General features: G+C 45.8%; 1 long non-coding RNA gene and 1 pseudogene across 1 annotated transcript; both read left to right on the top strand.

The window, feature by feature from the left end:
• Positions 1 to 7,652: 7,652 nt before the first annotated feature.
• Positions 7,653 to 8,715, top strand: LOC119340060. The gene is made up of 2 exons (XR_005164348.1): positions 7,653 to 8,264; positions 8,373 to 8,715. It is a non-coding gene; the product is annotated as an uncharacterized LOC119340060 (long non-coding RNA).
• Positions 8,716 to 10,067: 1,352 nt separating this feature from the next.
• On the top strand, positions 10,068 to 10,207 carry LOC119342448 (annotated as a pseudogene).
• Positions 10,208 to 17,755: the final 7,548 nt, after the last annotated feature.

Here is a 17,755-nt window from a genome sequence, read left to right as displayed (position 1 = left end):
CCTTTGGCCCGGGAGTTCATCTCATCGAGGCGGAGCCAAATGGCAAGGTAGCTTGGGTCGAGGTGCTGCTCGGCTGCAAGGACTTTGTCTGCGGCGGCGGGCAATAGAGCCGCAACTCGTGATGTAGGACTTCTGGATGTTCGTTGAAGGTTGCAATAGATTCAGGTGTGCGAAGGAGAGGTGAGGAGGCCAAGGAGGGGTAGGGGATTCACTGTTAAAGGAGATCGCTGGCACGACGGAGATCGATCTAAAGTGGGGAAGAATGTGATCGTGCCGGCCACGCTGACCTCCACCGAGCTGGGAGGCGCAGTGTTGGGGCCATGATGGCCGCGACGCGGTCGGCGCCACTCTCCAGTGGTGGATCTTTGTTTAGTGGCGAGGATACTCGGGGTGACTCCAGCGGGTGGGCACAGTGGCGGCGAGGTGGAGTGGCAGGGGGGAGACGAGCTTGGGTAGGGGAGTGACGGCAGGAGCGGCCTGCCTGTATTGGATATACTAGGGGGTTAAAAGAGCCAAAAACAAAATGGCCCGGGAGTGATGTGAACCATTCACTTTTTCTAATTCGCAAAAAAGTGTATTGTTCATTTCTGACAATTTATTCAAAAATTTCCACGCACTTCGATTTTTTGCTCAAATTTTTTTGGAAGGGTTTAGCTAGCATTAGTCCATCGTGGGCATTTCATATGTTCAAAAGACCAAAATATGCGAAAATGGAGCATAATTCAAGAACTAAGGTCTCAGACATTGCAACATTCTCACACATAGCTTAGGTCTCACAAAAAAATCTCACACATAGCTTTGGGCACAGTACAGAATAAAAGGCTCACGCATGGAGCTCACACATCATCCTCAAATCTGAGCAGGCTACGGAATTTTGCGTACTTCCTCTTGCCCTGTGTCCCTAAGGCATTGCTTCCTCAAGCTACACCACTACCGGAAGAGACACTATGAGCTTATCACACCGTGAGGTATCAACAACTGCATGATAGAGAACATTGTTAAACTATAAAGTAATAATAACTATCAAATTGCATATAGATTGACTGAAACTGGAAGTATCAAGTTCAAACACCAAATGTGAAGAACAAAGTACACTGAAGCACAAGCAACAAGACAACCATGCATACAATGAAAGAGATCGGTCATGAACTTGCCTCGATACTGAAGATTGTCTCAAAAAGCACCCTTCAAACACAAAGTTGTCAAACCTTAATATTAATCCACACTCAGAATATTGTACAAGATAGTACATGGATATATATTTAAAACTCAATGTATCTCCTCTAACCGGTTAACATTGTCCCAGAGCCATTTTATCTAGACTGCAATTAACAAATTACTCGTCAGCAGCAATTCTCATCAGCAACAATCAGTTACAAAATTCAGTTTTAATTTAACACCTTCTATGCTAGCAGGCTACTATTTAACACCTTCTCTGCTAGTATACTAGCACAGAGCACCGAACCGATAGACTCTACAAAGTAAAACTATGTGTCCCTGTAGTCGTTTATTTCATCCCTGTACCATAAGAAACTTGATTCCAATGAACAAGGTAAACAATAGGCATGAAACAAGCCATCAGTTAGCTAGCCATTGTCTCACGAGTTGATTAGTTCTTGTCCGGATGCAATCTGCCCAATCCCAATTCATGGAGCACTAGTATTCGTACTAGTCTAATTGAAATGCCGACTAAAGTTATCCCTGGCACTAGAAATCCAGCGAACCATAATACAACGAGAAGCTAGCTAGAAGGTTCATCTATTTGCTCATCCTCAGATCAGTTCGCAAGGCTGGTAACCACTAATACCATCATGCAACACAGATCCAATTAACCATGGATTATACTACTGTTGTTAATCCCCAGAACCAATGCGTCGCTAGTAAGATTAGAGGAACACGTACCAAAGAAGACCAAACTAGAGCTTCAAATCTTTAGGGCCGCTGTAGGAGCAGGTCTCCATCGACTTTGGCGGAGCGGCTGCGGCTTCGATGATGGTGCGGCCTGGGAGAGCCGCCGCGGCGCTCGATCTGAGGAACGGCTCGGGAGACGCGTCGAAAAGGCGGCCCTCGACTCAGGTTCGCAAGATGGTGGCGTCGCCCCAGGTCCTCGCGGCGGCGGCGGCGCCCCAGGTCCTCGCGACATCGCCGCCGTCTACGCACTCGTGAGATGGGATCGGAGATATGCGACAGTTACGTGGCAATGACCGAGCGAGGCATAATTGTTGGAACTAATCGAGAGGCAAATCGAGAGAGACAACAATGAATCGAACTGTATATCTTTATTGATGATTGACACGATATATATACAATGGTAACGGACACGATGGTTCGCTAGAGGTGTCTCCACGGGAACCGTCGTGGATGGTTGTTGGCCTTTTGGAATCGCTCGTGCGGAGAGATGGGAGCGGGGATTACCCCTAATAACCATAAGGGTTATTATTTAACACTCCCCCTAATCACCGCTTGATTGCATAGTAGTCCATCATCTGATAAAGTCTCCTTCAAAAAAAACCTGTGGAAAAAATATGAGGAGTAGTGTAGGATATGCTGGTAAAACTCCTTCAAACCCAGTGGGAAAATAAGGAAAAAATGATCCAACATATAATGATTATTGCCTCTTTTTACTCAATATGAGAAAACTCATAGAGTTTGGAGAACAATAAATATGCCATATATACTTTCCTAAAAACCCCGGTGGGGAAAACTGAAAGTAGGACATATGATCTCATGTTGATATTACCTCATTAAAAACCTTTATGAGAACCTGTATAGTAAACTCATGAAGGAAAAAAGAGTATAATATGATGCATTGAACAGGAACAATTTAGGAAGATACTCCCCCTGATTCTTGCAAATTCCAAAGTCGTCACATACCAATTCCATGAACATGTTTCCGGAATGTAAAAGTTGGTAGAGACTTGCTGAACAAATCAGTTGCATGATTTGACTTGCAAGATATGCAATATAAATATATTGCTTATTAGTAACCTGTTTGCATCCGGGCAACACAAGCAACATTATCTTTGAGATAATGGTTGGTGGATGTAGCCATGAGGTCTGTTTTGAAGACTCTTCATGAGAGGGCTACCACACCTAGTAGGAACACTAAACTTGTTTACGATCTGATATAATGGGGATGATCGATGTATCCAATGATATTGGTGTTCAGATTTCTCTAAAACTGAAAAACCAGGACAAGATGTTTCATGCCTTGGAGATATCAAAAGATATTCTTGAGTACCAACCAACTGTGTTTGGTGGATCCAATGGCATTACAGAACGTTAAGTCCCAATATCTCACCTCAATTATCTCTTGGTCTAAATAGATCTTTCTCTACGTCTAGAGAATGAACTACCATGAGAGTTATAGATGGATAAGATTTGTCCACAATGAATTTCCCCAATATATTTTGGATATAGACAACATGATGTACCATAATGTATGAATGAAGGTGCTCAAGTTGTAGTAACGAGTGGTATTTTGGTTTACCCAAATCCTTCATTTTCAGCTCCGTCATTTAGATGATTACATGTGTCGTCATTACAGACACACAAACATGGATAATCATCATTGTAGGAGTAATCCTTGTGTATAAGGAACTCACTACGTCGGTTGTACCATATGTACCGACAACAATAAGTCGTATGGTGACTTACTGATTTTACACAATGTATGTTGCATTTTGCATTTCGATTCAGAAGTGAGATTCCATCGGGAATCTATCATATATGTCTGAATCTAGTGATCCACATGGATATGTAATCACTACATCTATCAACTGCAGAGATAGATGATTTTGTACTGCTAATGATATAAGTTATCGGAAAGAGATTCCACCTCTGGAGAATAGTTGAGTATCTGCGTGAACCCTTGTGCTACAATACTTGCTCTTTGTTTCACCACCTCATTGTTCTCAATTCTGTTTCCAGAAGAAAACTGGTGTAGGTATTGCTTATGAATACCTTCCCATTATTGAGCAAGATCATTTCTATCTAGACTATACCCTTTGCTTGAGTTCAGTCCGAGTGTTGTTCACACTTTGCCATGGCTATGGTCTTTGGATCTGAATCATTTGAAAGGTTTTGCAATCTAGTTGAGAAATGTATGTCGACAATTGTAGACTTCCGGTTATATGATTCTCCAGAATCTATATATCAATATATAGTTGACGGAAATATCGTTACCCATGGTGACTGCTCGCGATTTCCCAGTGCGATTGAGTCGGGTATTCCGATGTCCCGGTCATTGTGTGCACTATGACCTGGGTTGGTGGAGGTTTCCCGTCCACTGGGTGTATACTACCCATTAGGTGTCTGACAACATGAAGTTGACTTGCATTTACTGATTCACAGGCCTTGATATCCTTGCTTGTGATAAGCTGAATCCCGACGTACTTTTGCCATACATCTCCCCCTGTTGCTTTGAACGGGGAGTGGAGTGGATTTTGTTGATACCTCCACTCTTTCAGGCGTACTTTGTAGGATTGTAGGATTGTGTGACACCTTTATAGTCAGTAAATGAATCTGGCAGGTTATTTGCAATGTGTTGCAAATCTTCTGAACGCATAGTTCAGATCTTTGAGTATGTGGATTTGAGGCAGAAATGTGTTGAACATTCCACTAATTTCCTGGCATTCTTTATGGTACTTGAAATCTCCCCCTAATGCCTGGAAATATTCCTCATTGAATCAGCATACTGACCTTGAATAACTCCCCGTGCGGGGGCTTGAGGTATTGATGGAAATACAGTTATTCCTCACATAGATCCCAACTATATGTTGAGGGGCCAATGATGTATGCCTGGGTGGTGATATCGGTATGCAACCGAATTACCGCAGATAGGAAATACTTGATAGATATCCACATATCAAAGATAGAGGGGAATAATATTATGCAGTTCTGTCATGAGCGTGTAAGACCGCATGACTCCAACGTAAAGTTGGCAAGTTGCAATTCCAATGTAAAGATAATGCAATGAGATTAACTCTTTGGATAGGATTCTACCAAACCATTTTGAGTCTAGACCTTAGGACAAATTGCTAAACTCAATCCAAGGGCCATAGAGAAGGCACTCAAGGAGAATTCTGCAATGTTATCCATTCGATTTGCTTGAAATCAAGGTCAGGATAATGAGCCAATGGTTTCGTGTGAATAAAGCACACATTTAAGACCATCATGTAGATATGTCTTTTAGAACCATGGAATACCAGAATAGTCTAGTCAATGGATGGGAAGAGCCACTTACCTCAACTTGATGCATTCAAGGAGTCTGAGTGGTTCAGCGTAGACTTTAAGGTGTGTGAGCCTTAAAATTAGCTTCCCTGTGTCACTTGTAGTGCACATAAAATCCAAATGGTGTTAGAATTTAGCATCATAATAATGATAAACTATTGGAATTGCTGATAGTTTCGGTTTCAACCCAATGTCTTGATGACCAAGATGAGTATGCCAAGTTTTTCATGTATAAGACATTTTGGAAAACTATCTTGGGCATAACATATGCTACGAGTTTTGTAGTATGTGTAGTACAATCCAGATGATACATAGAAAATGTGCTTGCCATATCCGTTGCATATGGTAAAGAGAATGTATTTCTCTTTCTTGTCAGCATAAGTTTCGCTATGGAAACCATTTTGACAAATATATCTATAACTTAGTAAGGTATGAGTTAAACTTGGGAAGCAATGAAGCATCCTGACGTTACTCGAGTACCCACAGGGATAGTAAATATGACTCGAGTTGAGCCAACAAATACCTCATCGCATCTAGCGATTTTAAAATATCTCCTTTCTCTCAATGAGAGTGGAAACATTGGACTTTCCTGAGTATAGAGTTTGTGGTGCATATGCCCACAAGGCACATATCATTTTTTATCGGATTGACTCCCGTAGAAATCTATATATAGACATGAAGATTCTCAAGAAAATCACTGTCGGATATATAGAATACATACAAATGAATTTGTATCAAAGTGCTGATACAATATATTGTGATATACAATATATGATGACAACAATAATCATGTTCTTATGAGAACATCATAAATGGACATAAAGAAATAGATCACTAAGGAGACTAAGGGACTAAATGTATAGTCTCCAAACATGCCGGTTGATGCATATTCAACCATCATGCTCTCCATGCTCATAGGGTCTCATGACAGTTTGATAGTGTCAGGTTGAGGGTTTGAAGTGAGTTTCAAACTGTTACCCTTGAGGTCCTCTGCATCCCGGTGGCATGGCTTGAATTGCACGCGCTGTCCCATGGGATGCAAGACTGATCTTGATGTCCATGACCCGCTTAAGTAAGTTGTGGCCATTGAGGGCAAGTGCCTCAAATTGTTAGCCATCGATTACTTATAGCGGCAAGCCAGGAATAATTAATTTACAAGAAGTAAACTAAAGACCATCATGGTTTTGTAATAAGAATGCAAAAATTTGACTCAAGTGTATAACTTGAAAATTCTCAATCTCGATTGTGGGAACATAAACACATGAGCAGTAGATCATACAGATCTCACAGTAATAGAGATAGTCTACACATGGGCAGTAGATCCAACTCATCACCTTGTGTTTTCCTAATATAATGAGGGAGATATTGTTGTCAAAATTTTACAAGTTTGTTGTGCGGGAGAAATCAATCACGACCGATGTGACATGTTCATAAAGAATGTCAATGTGGTAAACACATAGAACATATCATTCCCGGTGGAAAACCGGTAATTTATTTATATTACAGATTGTGTAATATAAATACATCTTAATGTTGCAAAATTAATAGATTTCAAGAAAGGAGGCTCGAAATCATTAGTGCGAATCTCAAAATGCTAAGGATGACACCTTGAATTTTGCATATGTATTTGCAAGAAATTGAAAATCTCAATTGCAAATAGGCGTATTAATTTTGACATGTGGTTAACATGGAAATAGATACATCATAGAAATTTTCCGGAATACCACGTACCCAACGGAGAGACAGTCCTGCAGAGGTACTGAATTTATCTTTGTAAGAGATTAAATTTCTCTATTGCAAATGGACGTAATTAATCTCAACACGTGATAAACGTGGACGTGTATTACATCAACTTAAGATCTGGAATACATCTTGGTACTCAACAGAAAAATACTACTAATGTAGTAAATAATAATGATGTTGCAGACTTGATGTTCAAGTGAAAACTTGAAATTTATAGACCTCAAATTAAATGAGATGATGTTGTACCAAGTTGCAAGATAATTCAGCTAGGTGAATTAATAATTTGCGAGAGAAAATTGATCTCAATCACAATAAGATTGTTTTGCGAGAAAATAATAATTCTCAAGCGCAAATCTATATTGGTGTGCGAGAAATTTAATCTCAATCGCAGAACAATGTCATTGTACTGGTAAAGAACATGTTATAGGTCAGGCAAATAACAGCCACATATTTCTGGAATTTCAAGACTCCACAGAATGGGCTAATAGCAGATCTATACATGTCTTAAATGTCACAAATGCTAATGAATAGCAAATGATGTAAGACACAAGTTTTGGCCTATTCCGAAAATAGGTAAAGCCACCAGGGCTATATCCCAAACTCACGAAGAGATAAGGCTTCCTTATCTCTTTCTCCCGTGACGTGTGGTGCTACTTCAGAGATAAGAACTCTGAACGTCCCCCATGATTTCCACCGAGACGCAGCCCACACAGGAGCTTCTCCATGCCGCCGTGCAGGCCATGTGCTGCTGCCGCCGCATAGGGGGGCGGCTGCACCGTGCACTGTCGGAGGAAGGAGCGCTGCGTTTTCAGTTGGTCCAGGCCGCGACACCACCCGCCGGGAGATAGTGGTCGAGGGCATCGCCTCGCCGTTGTCAGGGTCTGCGACTTCGCCGAGGTTGCCGCCTGCGCGTGCAGGTTGCGGTTCTCGGGCGCTCTACGCCGGAGGACGTCCGCATGCTGCGCATCGGAAATCGAGGCCGAGCAGAGCGTCGAGGGGGCGCCAACGCACCGCGTGCTCAGGAGCGCCGAGCGGTTGACGGCGAGCGTCACCGCGCCACACGTCGGGGCTGCCGTTGCCCTGCGCGTCTCCGCATGATGGAGGCAGGGAGTCGGTGTAAAGCGCCTGAGGGCCCGCCACCGTTTCCGACGCCAGAGGCCAAGCCGGTGGTGCCGGTGTTCCAGTCCAGTCCATCATGGGGCCGAGGCCAGACGAAGCCGATGCCGTCGTCATTGACGTTCTTGATGGCCTGATGGCGACGAGCGCCACCACCAAGTCCAGAGACGATGGTAATTAAGTGAGGAATTTTACCTTTCCTTGATTCGTTCTCGAATTTTTTTTTCGGATCGATGAACGCCAACGCCCCTGTTCTTCGTTCTCTTGTTCATTCCCTGTAGGGTATCGCTCTCAAAAAGGCAGTTAGAAATCGAGAGATTTCTGTCGTGACCGTGCACAGGGCGAGGCTGCCGCTTGGAAGCGCTTGCGCCGGGCTGATGGCCGCGCCACCACTCCGAACCGAGGGCTGCGGTCGTTGAACTCGCGAACGAGGCTCGTAGCCAGGCGCCGATAGAATCGCTCCGCCGGAAGCGTGCTGATAACGTGTTGGAACTAATCGAGAGGCAAATCGAGAGAGACAACAATGAATCGAACTGTATATTTTTAACAATGAATCGAACTGTATATTTTTATTGATGATTGACACGATATATATACAATGGTAACGGACACGATGGTTCGCTAGAGGCGTCTCCACGGGAACCGTCGTGGATGGTTGTTGGCCTTTTTTTTTTTGAGAATCCGGTTGTTGTTGTGGTTGTTGGCCTTTTGGAACCGCTCGTGCGGAGAGATGGGAGCGGGGATTACCCCTAATAACCATAAGGGTTATTATTTAACAATAATGTCTTCAAGAAAAAGCACGGACCATAATACCCTTCTTGATTAAATTAAATATTTTAGTTAACATGTTAAAATCAACGGTGGGGAATAATCACAGAAGGAGTTACAGGAAATTACATTTTGTAACTGCAATCACCGTAATGATTCAGGTGATGTAAGATCACAGGAAGGGACCAAGTGATGTTTAGTGTTTACGGAATTAGCTGTGTACTACTGCCATTTAACAAAAGTAAATTCTCCATATCCCAGTTCAGAAATTGATAATGGTAAACACATAATTGAGTTTAGAACCATCTCCTAATGAAGTGATAATTAGACAATGCACATCCTCGTGAAGCAGTTCCAAACGAGCTGTGTGTTTTACGTGCATAGCTAGAAGCAAATAATTCAAACTATTTACAAAAGATATATATGTTTGTGCACTATGTTAGCGTTTGAAGAGTTCCGGAGATATGCGTCAGATGAAGATATTGAAAGTTAGCTTGAGCAGCAAGATAGATAGGAGTTGTTAGCATATTCTGTATTTATCTTTACTTTCTTTCTTTGCTTGCAAGCCACGATTGTAACAAACTCCTGTATGCATATCCGGGATAAGCCCCGCTCTATTAATAAAGACCACGCGGCCTCCTATGGGAGGTAAGACGCTTCTGCAAAACTTACATGGTAATCAGAGCATCCTCTTCCATCTAGTCTAGATCGACCTCCCCCTTCGTCCCCATGGCATCATCCAGCTCCACCACCGCACCCAGCCTCAACACCCAAGTCACCGAGAAATTAACTCGGGACAATTTCATCCTCTGGCGTGCACAGGTGCTGCCACAGATTAGGGGCGCTGGGTACTTTGGCTACCTTGATGGATCCATCGCCAAGCCAGATGAGAAGCTCGTCTCCACCGACAAAGAAGGAAAGGAGGTGGCCGTCCCCAACCCTGCATATGCGATCTGGCTGTCCCAGGACCAGGTCGTGCTGGGCTATCTCCTGAACTCGCTAAGCAAGGAGGCGCTGATCCCTGTTGCCGCGCTCGAATCTGCACAGGAGGTGTGGAAGGCGCTTGGCAACATGTTCGCCTCTGCTTCACGAGCTCGCATCAACAACCTAAGAAGCTCCCTCGTCAACGCCCAGAAGGGGAGCCAAACTGCAGCAGCCTTCTTCATCCGCATGCGCTCCTATGCCGATGAACTCGCTATGGCGGGAAAACCGGTGACTGATGATGAACTCGTCTCGTTCATCACATCAGGCCTTGACATGGAGTACAACCCTCTTGTGTCGGCACTGGATAATAGGACGGAGCCCATTACTCCCGATGAACTCTTTGGACAACTGTCCAACTTCGACCAGTGGCTCGAGCGTCTTCAAGGAGCAGGCTCGAACGGCTTCCGGTCGTCCGCAAACGCAGCAGCACGCGGGCACGGTGGCCATCCTTCACGCGGGCGAGGCATGCCTCGCGGTCGAGGCAATGGAGGCCGAGGCGGCCAAGGTCGCGGTGGACGCCCCTTCTACAACAACCCTAGGGGCGGTCAGCGGCAGGGAGGCCAAGGTGCTGCACGTGGTGGCCAAGGTGCTGCACGCGGCAATGGAGGCGGCACCCAAGGCACCAATGGTGAGGATCAGAGAATCCAACAATGTCAAATCTGCAAGAAGTATGGCAAGCACATTGCCAGCGAGTGTTGGTGGCGTTACGAAGATGACGACAACCATCAACAAGGCGAACACATGGCTGGCTCCGTCAACACCAACTCCTACGGGATCGACACCAACTGGTATGCTGATAGTGGAGCCACCGACCACATCACCAGCGAGCTAGAGAGGCTGACGTACCACGACAAGTATCGTGGACAGGAACAAGTACACACTGCCGGAGGTACAGGTATGAGAATTGCACATGTTGGTCATTCAGTCATTAAAACCCCATCACATAAAATTCGTCTTCGAAAAATCTTACATGTTCCTAGTGCCTCCAAAAATCTTCTATCTGTTCATCGCCTTACCATTGACAATCATGCTTATATTGAATTTTGGCCAACATTCTTTTTGATCAAGGACCAGGTCACGAGGAGAATAATATACCAAGGCAGATGTGAAGGAGGTCTTTACCCCTTGATTCCATACGCTAGGACATCAAATAAGCAAGCTTTTGGTGCGGAAAAATTGTCGTCTACTCGATGGCATAGCCGGCTTGGTCATCCTTCTTTTTCCATTGTTCTTCGAGTGCTTAGGAATAATAAGCTCGCCTATCATAGTGAGCCAGAGTCAGTGTGTGATTCATGCCAAAGAGCAAAGAGTCACCAATTACCATATCCTGTGTCAACTAGTGTATCCACTGCTCCACTACAACTTGTTTTTTCCGATGTATGGGGGAAAGCTCCTGAATCTGTTGGTAGACATTTTTATTATGTAAGTTTTATTGATGACTTCAGTAAATTTACATGGATCTACCTCATTAAGAAAAAATATGATGTCTTTGAAGTCTTCCATAATTTCCAAGCACTCGTAGAACGAAAGTTTGACAGAAAAATTATTGCCGTCCAATCTGATTGGGGTGGTGAATACGAAAAATTAAACCCATTCTTTCAGAAAATTGGCATTTCCCATCATGTCTCATGTCCCCACGCACATCAACAAAACGGTTCGGCCGAAAGAAAACACCACCATATTGTTGAAGTTGGTCTTGCTCTCCTTGCTAATGCTTCCATGCCTCTTAAATTTTGGGATGAGGCCTTCTTAACAGCCACACATCTTATCAACATGTTGCCTAGCAAGGTCATCAACTTTCAAACACCTTTAGAACGCCTCACCAATACCAAGCCAGACTACAATTCCCTTCGTGTGTTTGGATGTGCATGTTGGCCTAACCTTCGACCATACAACTCTCGAAAACTTTCATTTCGATCCAAACAATGTGTTTTCCTTGGCTATAGTGCGCTTCATAAAGGGGTCAAATGCTTAGATGTGGAAACCGGTCGTGTCTATATTTCCCGTGATGTTGTGTTTGATGAAACAGTGTTTCCCTTTGCATCACTTCATTCTAATGCCGGTGCTCGTCTTCGTCAAGAAATTTTGCTCCTTCCGGAGCATCTTCATCCCACATCACCATTTGATCATGGGGGGCATAATGACTGCGATGATTCAAATGTTGTTAATCCTCATACTTTTAACCCCGTGTCTACTGAGCATGTTGCAGAAAATACAGGACAAAATGATGACGGAATCACAGAAAAAAAATGGCAGTCGAACACCTCCCGTATTGCATGTACAGCAAGAGCCAAACTGCACGGGACTTGAGGGAGATACCCCTTTGCATGGCGAGCGATCCCATGGCGAGCGATCTCAGGAGGATCCACCTGCGCCTCCCCTGCGCACGTACGTCAGGCGCGGAGTTCGACCCAGGACAGATCCACCTGCGTCGGCTCTGCCAACTGCATCAGCCCGTCCGGCCTCGGAACCTGGCGTGAAAAATTCCGGAGCCGACCCGAGCGGCTCGTCTGGCGACAAGTCTCCATCAGGAGGCACAGCAACAGCAGTTGACCCGGCCGTCTCAGATCCAGAGGCTGGTTCACGTGGGTTGCATGGCCACAGCAGCCAATCAGCAAGCGACAGTGAGTCGCTGTCTCCTCGAGGGTCCTCTGGTGCGGTGCAGTTCAGATCCACTGCGCAGGCTGCTGGATCTCCTGCATCACGCAACGCTGTAGCTCACCTTCAGCCTACAACAACAACACGCCCTGTTACATGACTTCAAAGTGGTAAAGTACAGCCGGTCAACTATAAAGGTATGGTTAAATACAGCATGCTGAGCAGTACAAATGAACCTGACACGGTAGAAAAAGCACTGGAAGATGCTAAGTGGAAAAGAGCTATGGAAGAAGAATATAGTGCACTCAAAAAAAATAAAACGTGGCACTTAGTACCTAAACAAGAAGGCAAAAATTTGATTGATTGTAAGTGGGTCTATAGGATAAAAAGAAAAGCTGATGGTACTATAGATCGTTACAAAGCTAGACTAGTTGCCAAGGGATTTAAACAGCGATACGGAATAGACTACGAGGACACCTTTAGCCCAGTAGTTAAAGCTGCTACTATCCGTCTTGTTTTGGCTATTGCTGTTTCCAGGGGATGGAGTCTTCGACAACTAGACGTACAGAACGCATTTCTTCATGGTGTTCTGGAAGAGGAGGTTTATATGAGGCAACCCCCAGGCTTTGAAAATCCAAGTGCACCATTTCATGTTTGCAGGCTTGACAAGGCCATCTATGGATTAAAGCAAGCCCCAAGGGCATGGTACTCTCGTTTATGCTCAAGGTTGCAAGACTTGGGGTTTGTGGCTTCCAAGTCTGACACATCTCTGTTTATTTATCATAAGTCTGGATTGACAATATATATGCCTGTATATGTTGATGATATAATTGTCACCAGTTCTTCAAATGAAGCAATTGCAGCACTGTTAAAGGACCTAAGCAAAAGCTTTGCACTCAAGGATCTGGGAGATTTGCACTTCTTTCTAGGAATTGAAGTGAAGAAAACTAGAGATGGTATAGTCTTGACACAAGAAAAATATGCATCTGATCTTTTGACTCGAGTTGGATTGCAAACTTGTAAATCAGCACCTACACCTCTCTCCAACACTGAAAAAATATCTGCTCACGATGGAGACCCATTGGGAAGTGAGGACAGTACAAGGTACAGAAGTATAGTAGGTGCTCTTCAGTATTTGACTCTTACTAGACCTGATATTGCTTTCTCAGTAAATAAAATATGTCAGTATCTTCATGCACCTACCACCGTACATTGGACAGCAGCAAAGCGCATACTCAGATATGTTAAAAACACACAGAGTGTTGGACTGACTTTTACACGATCATCCTCCACTTTGGTGAGTGCCTTTTCTGATGCAGATTGGGCAGGTTGTCTTGATGACAGAAGATCCACTGGTGGCTTTGCTGTGTTCTTTGGACCCAATCTCATTTCATGGTGTGCAAAGAAACAAGCCACAGTATCAAGGTCAAGCACTGAAGCAGAATACAAAGCTCTAGCATGTCAGGACCCCGACTCAATGCCACATCGATCTAGCATGTAACACCCCATATCACTTTGCGGCCTCACACACGGTATTCCCACGGGTGTCGCCTTACCTTTGCCCGGGACCGTTTGCGTCTTTTGGCACATGTATATGATAGTGTCGCTAGCATCCATATGGTAAGGAGCCCGGGCTGACATGGCTAGTCGTAAACCCAAAGTGGCACAAACTTACAGGGACAGGCATCCATGACCCAACATCGAACGTGTCGGTCATCAGCGAGTGAATCCAGGCTGTAGCACTGGGCTAGCAGGACTCCGGTGAACCGGGCTGTAGCGGGCTAATAGGACTCCGGTATTCATCATGTGACATTTCCCCGAAGGGACAGACACAGGAACGAAGAAGGACACATGCCGGCCAGCCTAAGTGTTCCGGAGCAGTAGCAAGCTACCATGGCTCAGTGGAAACACTAGGAGACATTTCCCGGTAAGAGAGGCTACTAAGGATAAACAACTAGATAGTCAGATCCCACACATATCAAGCATTTCAACAACATACACACAATATGCTCGATATGTGCAGATACAACATGGCATCACAACATGACTCTACAACTCAAGTAATTATTCAATAGGCTCCGAGGAGCGAGATATTACAAACATGGGTCTCATGACCCAACAATCAGAGCATACAAGTCAAAGCACATGCGGAAGCTTAACATGTCTGAGTACAGACAACTATAAATGAAAAAGGCTGAGAAGCCTGACTATCTACCAGATCCTGCCGAGGGCACAAGATCGTAGCTGAGGTAACAAGCTAAACGTCGAAGACCACGCGGAATTACTAGTGAGACTGAAGTCTCTCTGCAAAAACATAAAATAGGCAAACGTGAGTACAAATGTACCCAGCAAGACTTACATCAGAACTATCTACATATGCATCATTATCAACAAAGGGGATGGTGGGGTTTAACTGCAGCAAGCCAGCTTTGACTCTGTGGCTATCCTGAACTACGACTGCAAGTAACTCTTTTGAGGTGGCGCACACGAGTCCACATATTCACCATATCAATACACCACTATGGATCCGCTCCCGTCTCCCTACGAGAACACCATCCATAGCACTCACGCTTATCTTGCGTATTTTAGAGTATCCACTTACACTTGTCTATGAACTATGCAAGGGGTCCAAGTTTCCATATCCGAGGAATCCGGCTATTCGAATAGATGATGTTAACCCTGCAGGGGTGTACTTCTTCACACACGCTCTCGCCACTTACCGCCCTGTACACGTCATGTACCTCGGCAACCTTCAAGCGGAAGCCGGGCGAGGGAGTCGGCCACGACCTGACTAACCGAACAAGTCTCTAGTCCAGGTTTATCGCCTATTCGGGTTCCATCCGCAAGGAGATCCGGCCGGGGTGTCGCTCACGGCCCCAAACGATGTGAGCAGGGTTCCCAAGCCCACCAACCGGGTGCCACTTGGTACACCGTGCCACTGTGCCTAGTCTGTCCCAAGCCCACCTGTACCGGGTGCCACTTGGTAGACTACTAACACTACCTACAAACACCAGAAACTAGTTGCAACTCCTGGACAGAGATCATGTTGATTAATAAGTCGAGAGAGTCAATTAAGGATCCCAATGTGTGGTAGTAGCTGTTCATGGATCACAGGCACAGAACTCAGTTCCTGAGGACGGCTGCAATGAGACAACCCACCATGTACTCCTACATGGCCTCTCACCGCTACCTTTACCAAATCGTGTTCACACACTTAGCTCACACACAGTAGGACATGTTCACACACCTCTGATTCATTCCGGATGAATCAGACCTGACTCGACTCTAAGCAGTAGTAGGCATGACAAACAAGCATGAATGAGTAGGCACAACAGGGCTCAAACAACTCCTACTCATGCTAGTGGGTTTCATCTATTTACTGTGGCAATGACAGGTCATGCAAAGGATAAAGGGGTTCAGCTACCGCAGCAGGTAACAGATGAATCGTTGTTGTCCTAATGCAGTAAAAGAGAGCAGGAGCGAGAGAGTGGGATTGTATCGGAATGAACAAGGGGGTTTTGCTTGCCTGGCACTTCTGAAGATAGCATTGAGTCTTCATCAGTGTCAACGATCACATCATCGGTATCACGTCTATCGAGAGGGGACAAATACCGGCAACACAGAAGGGAACACAATCAATGCAATGCACAATATGATGCATGATCATGACATGGCAAAATGAATGTGTTTTGGGCTAATGCAACTAGCAACAGATTAAATGGAGTTGGTTTGAATCCTAGGTTCAAATTCAAACTCCATATGTGATTATTTAAATGCCATTCACTTCATTTGTCCTAAACAGTAGTGATAAGTTGTTCTAACATGCATGAAAATGGTACAGATGGATTCCTTGAATTTTTCTGATAATTTTTCATATATAAATTATTTAATTTGGAGTTACGGTTGAATTTCTATGATTTATTGAAGTTTTAGCTATTTTCTGGAATTTCAGAATTAAATTAAATCCAGAAAATGAGTTATGGCATCAGCACTGCGTCATGCTTGCATCAGCAAGTCAACAGGGCTGCCCCGGGTCAAACCTGACCAGGGGGTCCCATTAGTCAGTGACTTAGGGCTCGTTTAGGTCGCTGGCAGGTGGGCCCAGTCAACGGACACGTCAGCACAGTCAATGTTGACGTGTGGGTCCAGGGTAATTAGATTAAACTTAATCTAGTTTAGTTAGCCAGTTAGTTAGGATGTGGGGCCCGGCTGTCAGTTTCACTGGAGGTTAATTAGTGGGGTCATCAGTGGCTAATGACGTACCACATCACCGGCCACCGGAGTTCGGCCGGCGGCGACCGAATCCGACGACGGAAACGCCCCGGGAAAGCGTTACAGGGGATGGTTTCGGGCGTGGTTTACGGCTATGGGTTGCTGGGCTTCGTGCGCATCCAGGGGTGGCAACAGCTCGAGCTGGGGTGGCCGGAGCTCACCGGAATGGAGCTCGCGGCGGCGCCGGAGTTCGGACCTCGGCGAAAACGGCGTTGTGGAGCACGGGCGAGTGAGGTAAAGCACTGCGCAGCCTCCTGGAGTCACCACGAGCTCGGTGAGATGCACGGGCGCGACCCGTTCGAGCTCAGGCCACGGCGGCGACATGGTCAGCGGCGGCCGGAGTTCGGCCGCGACGGGGCTATGGCCTAGAGCTCGCAAACGCGAGGGGAGAGAGAGGGGTTCTGCATGGAGGCTCACCGCGGAGCTGTAGGGAGGGTCAGTGGGCTCGGGGGCGCGCCGGAGTGGCCGAATTCGACGGAGACGGCACCGGGGCCGAAGCTCGGAGATGATGACGATGGCGGCTGCTCGGGGCCCTTCCGGTCACGTGGCTCGGTGAGGGGGTTGGCGACGAGGTGCAGGAGCTCGGGAGCACGTCGGAGAGGGGAGGGGGTGGCCGTGGTCATGGCTACGGCGAGCGGCGCTCCCAGGTGCGTTCGGGGATCACAGGAAGAGAGGGAAAGAGAGAGCCAGGGGAGGGGGAGCGGTCCAGAGGGAGTGAGAAGGGCCAGGGGCTGCATGGCGTTGCGGACGGAGTCCAGGGCGACGAGAGGAAGCAGGAGGTGGCCGAGGCAGCGTCGGCGCTCGCCACCGAGCTGCTTCGGTGCGAGGGGAGGAAGAAGACAAGGGCGAGGAGGTGGGCTGGGCCTGCGCAGGTGGGCTGCACAGTGTTGGGCTGTGGGTGGCTGCCAGGTAAGGTCCAGGTAAATCCTTCTCTCTCTCTCTTTTATTTTTTTCTTCTGTTTTGTTTTATTTAATTTCGTTTTGCCACTGTTTTGAATTTTAAACAAATTCAAACAATGCCAAAAACTCCTCTGAATAATTT

This window comes from Triticum dicoccoides, chromosome 7B (genome assembly GCF_002162155.2).
Source record: "Triticum dicoccoides isolate Atlit2015 ecotype Zavitan chromosome 7B, WEW_v2.0, whole genome shotgun sequence".
NCBI lineage: Eukaryota > Viridiplantae > Streptophyta > Magnoliopsida > Poales > Poaceae > Triticum > Triticum dicoccoides.
This window is presented reverse-complemented; position numbering and strand designations above follow the sequence as displayed.